We start from the raw sequence: 13,598 nt of genomic DNA, 5'->3' as shown, positions 1-13,598 counted from the left end.
TCTTTCCTCTCTTGTATGAGCTTTGAGTTTGTTATGCTCTTCTTTTTCTAGGAGCTTGAGGTTCTGCATTAGGTTATTTATCTGAGTTCTCTCTGTTTCCCTAATATGGGCATTCACTGCTATGAATTTCCCATGTAGAACTGCTTTCATTTTGTCCCATAGATTCCTGTATGTTGTACTGGCATTATCATTTACTTGTAGAAACTGTCTAATTTCTTCTTTAATTTCCTCTGTGACCCATTGGTTGTTCAGGAGGGTGTTATTCAATTTCCAGGTGTTCATGGGGGTTTTGTGGCTTCTTATGTTATTAATCTCCAACTTTATTGCACTATGGTCTGATAATATACAGGGAGTAACTTCAATTCTTTTACATTTACTTAGACATGTCCTATGAGCTAGCATGTGGTCTATTTTGGAGAATGACCCATGTGCAGCCGAAAAGAATGTGTATTCTGATTTTGTGGGGTGGAACACTCTGTAGACATCTATTAAGTCCATTTGGTTCAGTTCTAGAATTTTGTTGTTAATTTTTTGTCTAGAAGATCTATCTGTGTTAGTGGAGTATTCAGATCCCCCACTACAATTGCATTAGTGCTTATTTGGTTTCTCATGTCCATTAATATTTGTTTTGTATAGTTGGGGGCATTTGTATTTGGTGCATATATATTTATAATTGTCATCTCTTCCTTTTGGATTGTTCCCTTCACAAGGATGTAGTGACCATCTTTTTCTCTCTTAATTAGTTTGGGTTTGAAATGTACTTTGTCTGCAAATAAGATTGCTACCCCTACTTTTTTCTGGGTTCCTGTCTCATGGAGAACTGTTTTCCATCCTTTTACTTTCAGTCTATGAATTTCTTTTTGAGTTAGGTGTGTTTCTTGTATACAGTATATTGTTGGATTTTGCTTCTTAATCCATTCTGCCATTCTATTTCTTTTGATTGGTGAATTGAGGCCATTAACATTGATGGTTATAATTGATAGATATCGACTCATCCTTCTCATGATGTTTTACTGTTGTTGGCTCATTTATTTCTTATTTTTCCCTCTTTCTCTTTAGTTTCTTACCTTGCCTAGTGGCAGTATACTTTCTTTAATAGGTACTATTCAAATTTTATATTTCCTCCAGAGTCAGTTTCATTAATTTGTCTTCCAAGGTACTTCTTAGAAATTGTCAAATTTATTTCAAAAAAGATTTTTGTAATATGCTTTCTATATCCTTTTAAATTCTGTAAAATCTGTGGTAATGTCCTCTAAATCTTGATATTGTAATTAAAATGTATAATTGATATTGTGTAATAGGAAGAAAAGATCTAAAGGAGTAGGGGAAGTGGGAGGGGTAAGGGAAAGGAAAGAAGGGAAAAGAAAAAATATGAGAAAAGGAAAAAAATGGAAACAAAGTCTCTGTAAATAGTGAAGAGTGGAGTGGGGAAAAAAATAAGAACAAAGATACGTCATGTAAAGGTACAAGATCCCAATGATGAATGTAACTGTATTTTATACCTAAAATGTACCAATAAATTTAATGAAATAACACCTCCTTGAACAACCAATGGGTCACAGATGAAATTAAAGAAGAAATTAAGGAGTTTCTACAATTAAGCAATAATGCTATTATGACATACTAGAACTTATGGGATGCAATGAAAGCAGTCTTGTGAGGGAAATTTATAGTAGTGAATTCCCACATTAGAAAAAACAGTGAGCTCAAATAAATAATCTAATGTTGAATCTCAAGGTTGTAGAAAAAGCAGACCAATTTAAACTCAAAGCTCATACAAGCAAGGAAATTACAAAGATCAAAGCAGAACTTAATGCAATAGAGACAAAGACAACAATACAAAGAATCAAGAAATTTCATTTCCATGTGTTTATGCAGTTTTTGTGGTATCTTTTTTTTTTTTTTTGGTACCGGGGATCGAACTTGGATCCTTGTGCTTGCACAGCAGGCGGTGAAACCACTGAGCTAAATCCCCGGCCCTTTGTGGTTTCTTTTTGTTTGTTTTTGTTTTTTTGTTTTGTTTTGTGGTTTCTTTTGACATTGATTTCCAATTTCTTTTCTTAAGTTTATTGGTATGTTTTAGGTATAAAATATAGTTACATTCATCATTGGGATCTTGTACCTTTACATGACGTATCTTGGTACTTATTTTTTTCCCCATTCCACCCTTCACTATTTACAAAGACTTTGTTTCCATTTTTTTCCTCTTCTCATATTTTTTCTTTTCCCTTCTTTCCTTTCCCTTACCCCTCCCACTTCCCCTACTCCTTTAGATCTTTTCTTCCTATTACACAATATCAATTATACATTTTAATTACAATATCAAGATTTAGAGGATATTACCACAGATTTTACAGAATTTAAAAGGATATAGAAAGCATATTACAAAAATCTTTTTTGAAATAAATTTGACAATTTCTAAGAAGTACCTTGGAAGACAAATTAATGAAACTGACTCTGGAGGAAATATAAAATTTGAATAGTACCTATTAAAGAAAGTATATTCCTAGATGGAAAACCTACCTATATGACAACAAGAGGCTCATATACATTTTAACTGATAAATTACATCAAACATGTAAAGCAGAAAAAAGGAACACTTCTCCCCTCATTTTAGGAAATCAACATTGTGCTAATCCTAAAACTGGATAAAGATAATACAAGAAAAAAGTATGAACACAGATAGAAATTTGTTTAACCATACAAACTATTAGAAGTCAGATCTGGCAGTATGTAGAAAGTGGTTTTATTATAGGGATGGCAGTGTTGGTTCAGCATTGGAAGATCCACCCCCAAAAGTCATCATTTTAACAGAGGAAAGGAAAAAGCCATATAATCCTGCCAGCAGTTGGGAAACAGTATTGGACTAAATTCTACAGCTGTTCATGGTAAAAGCTATCAGGAGACTAGAAGAAGAACAGAATCTTCTCAACAGATAAGCCATGTACTTCATACTTCCAGTGGAAAAGCCTTATATGAATGGAGAAGATACAATGCTTTCTCCCTAAGGTGGGGAGCAAGGACAGATATGCCTACTCTTCATCTGTTCATTAAACTTTGAAACACAGGCCCAAACCAAAATAGTCTGGCAATAAAATGTCACAATTATGATAGGATTGGCAAGATAAAAGTAAAATCTTTATATGTAGATGAAATGATTATCTACAGAGAAAATACTAAGAAATCTCGGCACCCAGAAGGAAGCTCCCCCACCGCCATCCCAGGCTCCTAGGGCAGAGAAGGTGAGCCGCGTGGGCACCAGAAGCACCTCCCCCCACTGTAGAAATGAGAAGACACATAAACAAACCTCAAAAACAGGCTTCTGGATCACCTACAGCAACCCCAAAGGGAAATGAGATGGAACACTCTGATACTCAACCACCTGGACTCTCTGAACTGGCAACAAAAGAGGATCTGGGAAAAATGAAATCAGAAATAATTACTCAGATAACAGCAAAGATTTTGCTCATGGTGCAAGACATGATTAATAAATCTAGAGAGGACACAGATAAAAACATAGAGTATCTGAGGAATATGATGGAATCCCAACATAGGAAACAAATGGAATGCATAAAACAGATACAAACAGATTTCCAAGAGATTAAAAACTCCATCGAAAGTCTATGCAGCAGAATGAACCAATGTGAGGATAGAATTTCACATATAGAAGATAAGATTGCAATTAGTGACCAGGAAAACAAAAATTGCTTTAAAATTGTAAGGGAACATGAGAAATCAATCCAGCAGCTGCTAGATGATGTAAAGAAGAATAACATAAGACTGATTGGAGTCAATGAAGAAAGAGGAGAGAGTGCAGATGACATGAAAAAACTCTTCACAGAAGTGATGGCAGAAAACTTTCCAAGCAGGGGAAATGAACTTGACATACAGATAAGTGATGCATATAGGACTCCAGCTAGCCTTAATCAAAAAAAATCTACACATAGGCATATAATAGTTAGGATTCTAGAAATCCAACAGAAGAATAAAATTCTACAAGCAGTGAGAGAAAAGAAACAAATCACATACAAAGGAAAGCCCATCAGAATCACAGCAGACTTCTCAACGCAAACCCTCCAGGCAAGAAGAGCTTGGAGTGATGTATTTCAAGCCCTAAAGGAAAACAACCTCCAACCCAGATTGATGTACCCTGCAAAACTATCTTTCAAAATGGATGGAGAAATAAGATACTTTCATGATAAAGAGAACCTCAGGAACTTCATGAATACCAAACCGGCACTCCAAAAAATTTTAGACAATACCCTAGGAAAAGACAATGAGGATCACAACCCCAGGAAACCCAGCAGAATGAATCCATTGGGCATGACAAATTAAACGCAAAGGGGGAGAATCCAACAGAAAGAAAAAGTCATGACAAGGCTTTTAAAACTTTTTAACTTCACCTCCATAATGAGTGCATAATTCAATCTTACTATTGTACTGATTAGTATTTTTCTGATTCTAGAGTTGCACACCATTCCTTGTGCTATACTGGCTATTTATCATCTTCTTATGTCTACATTTTAATTGGGTTGTCTATTAATGAGCTCTAAGAATTCTTTATATATTCTGGTCATAGGTTAGATGCATTGTAAATATGGTCTGTTTAAGGACTACTTTTCATTTTAATGATGTCATTTAAAGTTCTAAATTTTGATGGAATCTCCTTTATCAATTTTTTTCTTTTATACATCATGTTTTTTGTATCCTAGGTAGTTCTTGCCTACCCTGAATTCATAAATATTTTCCCTTATAATTTCTTCTTAAAGTTTTATACTTTTAGGCTTTCTTATTTAGGTTCATAGATCCCTTCAAGTTATTTTCATGTATGGAAAAAAAGTTAAATGTTTTATATACGGATACCAAGTGTTCTAGTGCCATTTGCTGAAGACACTATCTCTTCCTTGGCTCTTGAATCGAGTTTATATTCTATAAAATGCTAATGTTAATCTCTCAAAAGTCAGTGCACCATATATGTGTGGTTCTATTTCTAGATTCTCTGTTTTATTCAAATGATCTATATGTCTTTCCTTACACAAACACTGCCTTGATTACTGTAGCTTTAGAAGATGTCTTAAAATTGGGTGCTAAATGTCTTCCAACACTGTTTTTGTTTTTGTTTTTGGCTTTTCTAGGTCCTTTGTACTACTACATACCTTTTAAATTTCAAAATCCAGTTCTTCATTTATAGCAAGTATACACAGACCTGAATTTTTATATATACCTTGCATTTTCTAATCCTGCTAAATTCAAGTACAAGTTCTAGGGGTTCCTAGAGATTTCTTAGTATTTTCTCTGTAGATGATCATTTCATCTACATATAAAGATTTTGCTTCTGCCATGCCAATCCTATCCTAGTTGTGTCATTTTATTGCCAGACTATTTTGGTGGGGGCTAGGTTTCAAAGTTTAATGGACAGATAAAGAGTAAGCATATCTGCCCTTGTTCCCCACCTTAAGGAGAAAGCATTGTATCTTCTCCATTCATACAAGGCATTCTCACTGGAAATATGGAGTACATGTCTTTAATTTGTTGAGAAGTTTCTGTTCTACTTCTAGTCTCCTGATAACTTTTACCATGAACAGCTGTAGAATTTAGTCCAATACTTTTTCTCCAACTAGTGACAGGATCCTATGGCTTTTTCCTTTCCTCTGTTAAAACGATGACTTTTGGGGGTGGATCTTCCAATGCTGAACCAAGACTGCCATTCCTATAACAAAACTACTTTCTACATCCTGCCAGATCTGACTTCTAATAATTTGTTTTGTTAAACAAATTTCTATCTATGTTCATACTTTTTTCTTGTATTATCTTTATCCAGTTTTAGGATTAGCACAATGTTGATTTCCTAAAATGAGGGGAGAAGTGTTCCTTCTTTTTTCTGCTTTAATTGTTTGATATAATTTATCAGTTAAAATGTTTATGAGCCTGCTGTTGTCATACAGGTAGGTTTTCCATCTAGGAATATACTTTCTTTAAAAGGTGCTAGTCAAATTTTATATTTCCTCCAGAGTTAGTTTCATTAATTTGTTTTCTAAGTTACTTCTTGGAAGTTGTCAAATTTATTTCAAAACAGATTTTTGTAATATGCTTTCTATATCCTTTTAAATTCTGTAAAATCTGTGGTAATGTCTCCTAGATCTTAATATTGTAATTTTAAAAATGTACAACTGATATTGTGTAACAGGAAGAAAAGGTCTAAAAGAGCAGGGGTATTGGGAGGGGTAGGGGAAGGGAAAAAAAGGGAAAGGAAAAAATATGAGAAGAGGAAAAAAATGGAAACAAGGTCTTTGCAAATAGGGAAGGGTGGAGGGGGTGAAGGGAGGGCAAGGGAAGGGGAAAAAAAATAAGAACCAAGAGACTCATGTAATGGTACAAGATCCCAATGATGAATGTAACTGTATTGTATACCTAAAATGTACCAATAAAGTTAATGGGGGGGGGGAGAAATCTCTAGGAGTCCCTAGAGCTTGTATTTGAATTTAGCAGGATTAGAAAACACAAGGTATATATAAAAATTCAGGTCTATGTATATTTGCTATAAATGAAGAATTGGATATTGAAATTTAAAAGTTATGTAGGAGTACAAAGGACCTAGAAAAGTAAAAAGAAAAATAAAACAGTATTGGAAGACATTTAGTACCTAATTTTAAGACTTCCTCTAAAGCTACAGTAATCAAGGCAGTGTTGGTGTAAAGAAAGACATATAGATCATTCGAATAAAACAGAGAATCTAGAAATAGAACCACACATATATGGTCCACTGAGTTTTGAAAGATTATTTAACATTAACATTTTATAGAACATAAACTCAACTCAAGAGCAGAGGAAAAGATAGTGTTTTCAAAAAATGGTACTAGAACACCTGGTATCCATATGTAAAAAATTAACCTCAACCCTTTATTTCCATACATAAAAATAACTTGAAAGGATCTATGAACCTAAATATGAAAGACTAAAACTAAAACTTTAAGAAGAAATTATAAGGGAAAATGTTCATGAATTTAGGGTAGGCAAGAATTTTCTAGGGTACAAAAAACATGATGTATAAAAGAAAAAAAATTGATAAATGAGATTCCATCAAAATTTAGAACTTTAAAAGACATCATTAAGAAAATGAAAAGTAGTCCTTAAAAGGAACATATTTATGATACATATAACTTATGACCAGAATATATAAAGAATATTACAGCGCATTAATAGATAACCCAATTAAAAAATAAACACAAGAAGATGATAAATAGCCAGTATAGCACAAGGAAAGGCGTGCAACACTAGAATCAGAAAAATACTAATCAGTATAATAACAAGATTGAATTATACACTCAGGGAGATGAAGTTAAAAACTTTTAAAAGAACAAATGTCAGCTTAGTTGTGAATTAGTTAGAACTTTCTAATACTGCTAATGTGAATGTAAAATGATAAAACCATTTTGGAAAACAATATAGAAATGTCTTGTATTACTGTTAAGAACCAACAGTTCTGTTCTTCAGTTTTTAATTAAGAGAAATGAAAACACATATTCACGATAGAGTTGTACAAATTTTTTGGAGTGCTGGTTTGGTATTCATGAAGTTCCTCAGTGCTCTGGGGCAGTGGTACATCAGCCCGAGAGGCCCACCTCCTCTGTGCTGGGGAGGGGTTCTGCTCCTTGGTGGTTGATTTCCAATTTCATTGCATTATGATGTGATAATATGCATGGGATAATTTCAAATCCTTTGCATTTACTTAAATATGTTCTATGAGATAGTATGTGGCCTATTTTTGAGAAAGTCCTATGTGTAGCTGAGAAGAATGTATTCTGTTGTTGGATGGAACACTGTAGATATCTACTAAGTCCGTGTGTTCACAGGTTTGGGTCAGGTCTAATATTTCTTTGTTGATTTTTTTTTTTGTCTAGTTGACCTATTTGTGACAGTGGGGTATTGAGGTCTCTCATTACAATTGTATTAGTATTTGTCTGATTTTTCATATCCATTAGTGTTTGTTTTATATAGTCGGGTGCATGGGTATATATGATACAGTATGTGACCTTTGTGTCTGACGTTTTTCCTCCCTCTCATCCCTTTGTACCCTTCAATCTTGTCTCTTCTCCCTAAAGCTCTGGAGCCCACCCAAACAGTCCTCAGGCATTTCCAGGTGCTATTTTCCAGGAATTAAGCCATAGAAAGGAAGAAAACAAGGTCAGAGAGCTTGGGGGTGGTGATCAATTTAATTTAGGAGAAGAAACCCAGCATTTTCTGATCAGGCCCTAGCAGGTGAATTTGGTTGGGAGACCAATTATCTCCAGCCATGAGGTTTTATATACCATGGCTGGGCCTTCTCTGCCAGGCCACTTGGAAGAGAGGATCTGCTTGTCCCTTGACTGAAACCAGCTGCTCTTTATGAAGGAACAAACGCAGCTTAACGCAACTGTGGTGGGGTTAGATTTTTCACCAAGCTGTATTTTTAATCAGGAAAAAGGGCATGGCGGACATCCTTTGAGGATATTCATCATAAACTGCTGGCCAAGTAAGGTACTTTGTTGACTAATATCAAGGAAGACTTTTAAAACTGTAATTGGAGGAAATTGTAGGGTGAGGAAAGTGGAGGTGGAGGTTTTTCCTCAAAATGCGTGTCTGTGTTAAGGGTAGTTGATGATGCACTAATGGCTCTTTGGTTTCTCTGTCTTTAGTAATGTTTTTGTGGAGCTAAAAGCCTCCCCCTTTCTGTTTCCTGGGTGGGAGAAATATGGATTGCAGTTACTGAATGTATTTTGGCCAGGCTCCCACTGGGCTTTATTCATGCAGGATGGGCTTATTTACTGTGGTCTATGAGGGCTCATACACCAAGGTGTGGGGCTCTGAAAATCACTGTACCCCTTCCTCTCCTGTATGATACTGCTTGTGTACGTGAAACTGTATGGGCTAGTCACTTCTCTTTTCAGGCCTCAGCTCCCTCAACTGTAAATGAAGACTTATTAGATTATGTAGTGGTTTGAATAGTCTTTGAAAATTTGTGTTCACCCAGAATCTTAGAAGGTAACTATAAAGGAGACAGAACTTTCTACCTCTGAAGTTTCAGTATTTGAGTTCATGAAATGAATGCAGAGTGGACAGACTAACAGGGAGAGAATGAAATAAAGTTTACTAACGTGCAGTGTACATCATATGAGAGAAACGTCAATGACAGGTAACTCACAGGGTTATACGAGATCCTCAACAAAGAACAATATATTTCAGAGAATTGACAAGATAAAGTAACAGTTACAGGCTTAAAGCAGGGAAACTGGGAAGGTAAATACATGGAAAACTAATGGTCGATAAAGGTTTGCTGGAAAAGTTCAGGATGCAGACTGCTCTGGCACTCTCAGCTGAGGAGCTGTAGTTGTCTTTGGGGATTAGCGTCTATCTTTCCTGCTAGAGGGGCCAAAAGGATTCCTTCAAGAACTTATGTCTTGCTTTTAGGCATATGGGGGAGGGTAGAGAATATTTCTGCTTTTTAAAAAATTGACTTAAGTTTAAGAATCCTCCATATTGTGGGGAGGAATATTCTGGTTTTCCACATGACTTTGTTTGCAAATAGTGTCTTGGCAGGTATCCTTACAGATCATAATGAAATAGGATAAGGGGATAGGCCTTAAATCCAAGGAAAGTGCACCAAATAGAGACAGAAAAGGACATTCAGATATTCAAAGGAAGCCATATAATCATAAGCAGAGGTTGGAGCAGTGCATCTCCAATCCAGGAGAAATTAGATGTTTTTGTGCACAGGTGTGCTTATAGGTATAAGCCCTGAATTCTTGGAGGCTGAGGCAGGAGGATAGCAAGTTCAAGTATTGCCTGAGCAACTTAGTGAGCCATTGTCTCAAAAACAAAAAGGGATGTGGATGGGGATGTAGCTCAGTGCAAAGGCCCTAAGTTCCATCCCAGTATCCCCCCCTACCCCCAAACAAAAAAATCAAGGACAGAGATCTAGACCTCACAGACTCCAGAAGGAACCAATGTCACTAGCACCTTGCTTTTTGGAATTCTGATTCCCTGAAGTGTTAGGATATATTTCTCCTTTAAAAATCAGTTTGTCGTACTTCGTTACAGCAGCCAGAGGAATGAAAACAAGATTATGATCTCTAGGACTCATTCATATCTTCATGGTTCTAGTTTTAACAAAGTGTAGCCACATAACTTTATTCCATACAGTAAATTCTTACCTGGTGGCTTTTCTAGGTGCAAGTACATTTTGTTGGCCCCCACCTGTTTTTGTTTTGCAGGGGATTTATCTGACAGCAGGTCAGGGGCAGCCCTGGGACTCCAGTTTACTTGTTCTTTCTTTAGTACAGGAGCAGTTAGTGTTTACTGATGATAACAGAGCAGTGATGCTATCCTTTTCTCATTACCACTTTGTTCATGACAATGCATATGGGTGATGAATCTCATGGTCATAAGTTGGAGGTGGCTGGGGGAGGGTCAGCCTTAACCACTGTGGCTGGCTGATTATGGACTAAGACTCAGACTGACCTAGGCTTCTGTGGATCATGACCTCCTCTCATCTTTGGAAAACATCTTGTATGCTCTTTCCCCACCTTGGAAAATGTGTACTAATTATCATTGTTTGCAAGTGCAAAGGTGGTACTGCATAGTAGAGTAGCAAAACATGCCCTCTTAAATTCAGACCAAGGTCTGAATCATAGCTCTGCAGCTACCTACCTGTGGAACCGTCTGTTAAGATTCATGTTCTTTATAATTTGGGATAATAATCCTTACCTTGTGGAATTTTTGTGAGGACTGGAGATAAAGTGCAAAATGTCTGGCACACAGCAGCCTGTACAAGAGAGCTGTTCAGGTTACTTTCCCCAGTAGTGCATTGGATTTACTCCAACACTTACATGAGGTTTTGTTTCAGTCTCTTGATTAATTAGTCAGCTTTCCTTAATTTCATGGGCTCCCGTATTTTTCTCAAAACAGTCTGTGTGGGATAATCTAATGACACACACTTATCAAGGGGTTGGTGTATTCAAATCATGGTGTTGTAATGGAAAGGATATGGACCTTGGGCTTGGTCCCACTTGGTTCAAATCTGCCATTTCTAGCCATGTGATTCAGATCTTCCCACTCATCCACTCATTGGTTAAATGGGGAGGAGAGAATCTGCTAGCAGCTTTGCTTTGGTCTAAACGTGTTATCAAGAACATGTATATAATGAATGTCAGTGTTTTCACCTTCTCATTCTGTGAGTTCACCTTCTCACCTTTAACCAGGCAATCTTTCATTTCTCCAAATCCTGCTCTTAAATCCTGTCACCTGCCATCAAAAGGATATAGAAGATGAAATAATTTTCAAAAGAAGGTCACTGGAATGGGTTTACCTTGAAAGGTAAATAAGTCCCTCTTCAGCTAATTACTGTATATTTTATTCTAGACACAGATCAAGGTTTAGTAGCTCTTCTTTCTTACTCCCTTGACTCTGTCACTCCATTTCCCTCCCTCCAATGTAAGTGAAGATATATTTTAGGCTGCTTTAAAATTTATATCTTATTTTTGATTGACATATACTTGTACATATTTATAGGGGATAATGTGATGTTTCATTACATGTATACATTGGGTAATAATCAAATCAGAGAAATTAGCATATTAATCATCCTAAACATAGTTTTTCTGATGAGAATACATAAAATCTTCTCTTTAAGGTATTTTTTTTTCTGGTATCGGGCATCAAACTCAGGTCCTTGTGCTTGTGGGGCAGGTGGTGAAATCACTGAGCTAAATCCCTGGCCCCCTCTTTTAGCTATTTTGAAATATATATTATTAACTTGACTCAACCTACTGTACAATAGAACACCAGATCTAAATTCTCTATCTGTAATTTTGTATCCATTGACCAACCTCTCCCCATCCATCCTTCCTTCCCTCTCTCCCCAGCCTCTGGTAAGCATTATTCTATTGTCTGCTTCTAAGAGGTTAACTTTTGTAGATTCCATATATGAATGAGATTATGTATGATTTGTCTTTCTGTGCCTGGCTCATTTCACTTAACATAATGCCTTCCAGGTTCATTCATGTCATAAGTGGCAGAATTTCATTCTTTTTATGGCTGAATAATGTTCCATTGGGTACAACACCACATTGTCTTTAGCAAATCATGCATTGATAGTATGTTGATTCCAAGTCTGGCTATTGTGAATAGTGCTGCAATAAACATGGGAGTGAAGGTGTCTTTTTGGCAAACTGATTTCATTTCCTTTGGGTATACACCCAGTAGTGGAAATGCTGGATCATTTGGTAGTTCTGTTTTAATTTTTTTGAGGAACCTCCATATTGCTTTCCATAGTTTTGTGGGGTTTTTTTTTTTTTTTTTTTTTGGTACCAGGGATCAAACTTGGGTCCTTGTGCTTGCGCAGCAGGCAGCAAAACCACTGAGCTAAATCCCGGGCCCAAGTTTTGTGTTTTTGATAATAGCTTTTGTTACTGGATGAAGAGTAATACTGAGATTTTTCTCTCTCATATATTTGTTGCCCGTTTGTATGCCTTTTGAGAAATGTCTGTTCAAATCTCTTACCCATTTTTGAATCAGATTTTTTTCTGTTGTATTGCTTGTGTTCCTTATATATTCTGGATACTAACCTTTTATCAGATTCATAGCTAGTGTTTTCTCCCATTCTGTAGATTGTCTCTTCAGTATGAGGTTTCCTTTGCTGTGAAGAAGTTTTTTTAGTGTCTTGTAACCCTATTTGTCTACTTTTGCTTTTGTTGCTCTGCTATTGGCATCATAACCCAAAAATCTTTGCCAAGGCTGATGTCCTAAAGTTTCTCTCCTATATTTTCTTGTACTGGTAGTAGTTTAATAGATTCAAGTCTTACATTTAGGTTGTAAGGCTATTTTGACCATTAAGACCATTTTGAGTTGGTGTCTTAGTCATTTTTCTTGTCACTGAGACAAAATACCCAACACCTGCAAGTTAAAGGAGGGATTTATTTTGGCTCACAGTTACAGTCCACGGCCAGCTGGCCCTAAGACAGAAATGGCATGGTGAAGGGGATAGCAGGAATTAAGCTGCTCTCATCAGGGGGCCAAGGGAGCAGAGGGACAATGGGGGAGCAGGGGAGGGAGATGCACCTTTCTGGATTACACCCGAGTCACCTGCCTCTTCAAACTAGGCCCTACCTCCTAACGGGCACATTCAGCTATGGATTCATCAGTGGGTTAATCCCCTGATGAGTACAGAGCCCCCAGGAACCAAATACTTTCTAGAACCGCAGCCTCTGAACATGTGAGGCTTGTGGGGACATTTAAAAAAAATCTAAACCAGCGCTCGCTTCGGCAGCACATTTACTAAAATTGGAACGATACAGAGAAGATTAGCATGGGCCCTGCCCAAGGATAACGTGCAAATTCTTGAAGCGTTCCATATTTTTACACTTCTCCACTGTTGGTGGGAGTGCAGACCAGTGCAACCACTGTGGAAATCAATGTGGAGATAGCTCAAACAACTAGGACTAAAGGTCCCATTTGACCCAGCTATTCCCCTGCTGAGTATCTTCCCAAAAGAATTAAAAGAATCATACCACAGTGATATATGTGCACCCATGTTCATAGTGCCACAGTTTGTAATAGCAAAC

General features: G+C 36.7%; 1 long non-coding RNA gene and 1 other non-coding gene across 4 annotated transcripts in view; both read left to right on the top strand.

Moving 5' to 3' along the window:
• LOC110344756 (uncharacterized) overlaps positions 1 to 13,598 on the top strand; it is a 106,927-nt gene that overhangs the window by 39,906 nt on the left and 53,423 nt on the right. Inside the window, exon 1 of one of the 3 annotated variants that reach the window (XR_015444632.1) lies at positions 8,326 to 8,512. The exons of the other annotated variants lie outside the window; for them this stretch is intronic. This is a non-coding gene — a long non-coding RNA (uncharacterized LOC110344756). Of the gene's footprint in view, positions 1 to 8,325; positions 8,513 to 13,598 lie in introns of those variants that run through there. 3 annotated transcript variants of the gene reach the window in all.
• Positions 13,288 to 13,394, top strand: LOC147822963 (U6 spliceosomal RNA). The gene has a single exon (XR_015444907.1). It is a non-coding gene; the product is annotated as a U6 spliceosomal RNA (small nuclear RNA).

This window comes from Heterocephalus glaber, unplaced genomic scaffold (genome assembly GCF_053883595.1).
Source record: "Heterocephalus glaber isolate CG9 unplaced genomic scaffold, H.glaber_assembly_v1.0 deba00001606, whole genome shotgun sequence".
Classification (NCBI taxonomy): domain Eukaryota; kingdom Metazoa; phylum Chordata; class Mammalia; order Rodentia; family Bathyergidae; genus Heterocephalus; species Heterocephalus glaber.
Note: the sequence above shows the minus strand (reverse complement) of the source record. Positions and strands in the feature narration are given on the sequence as shown.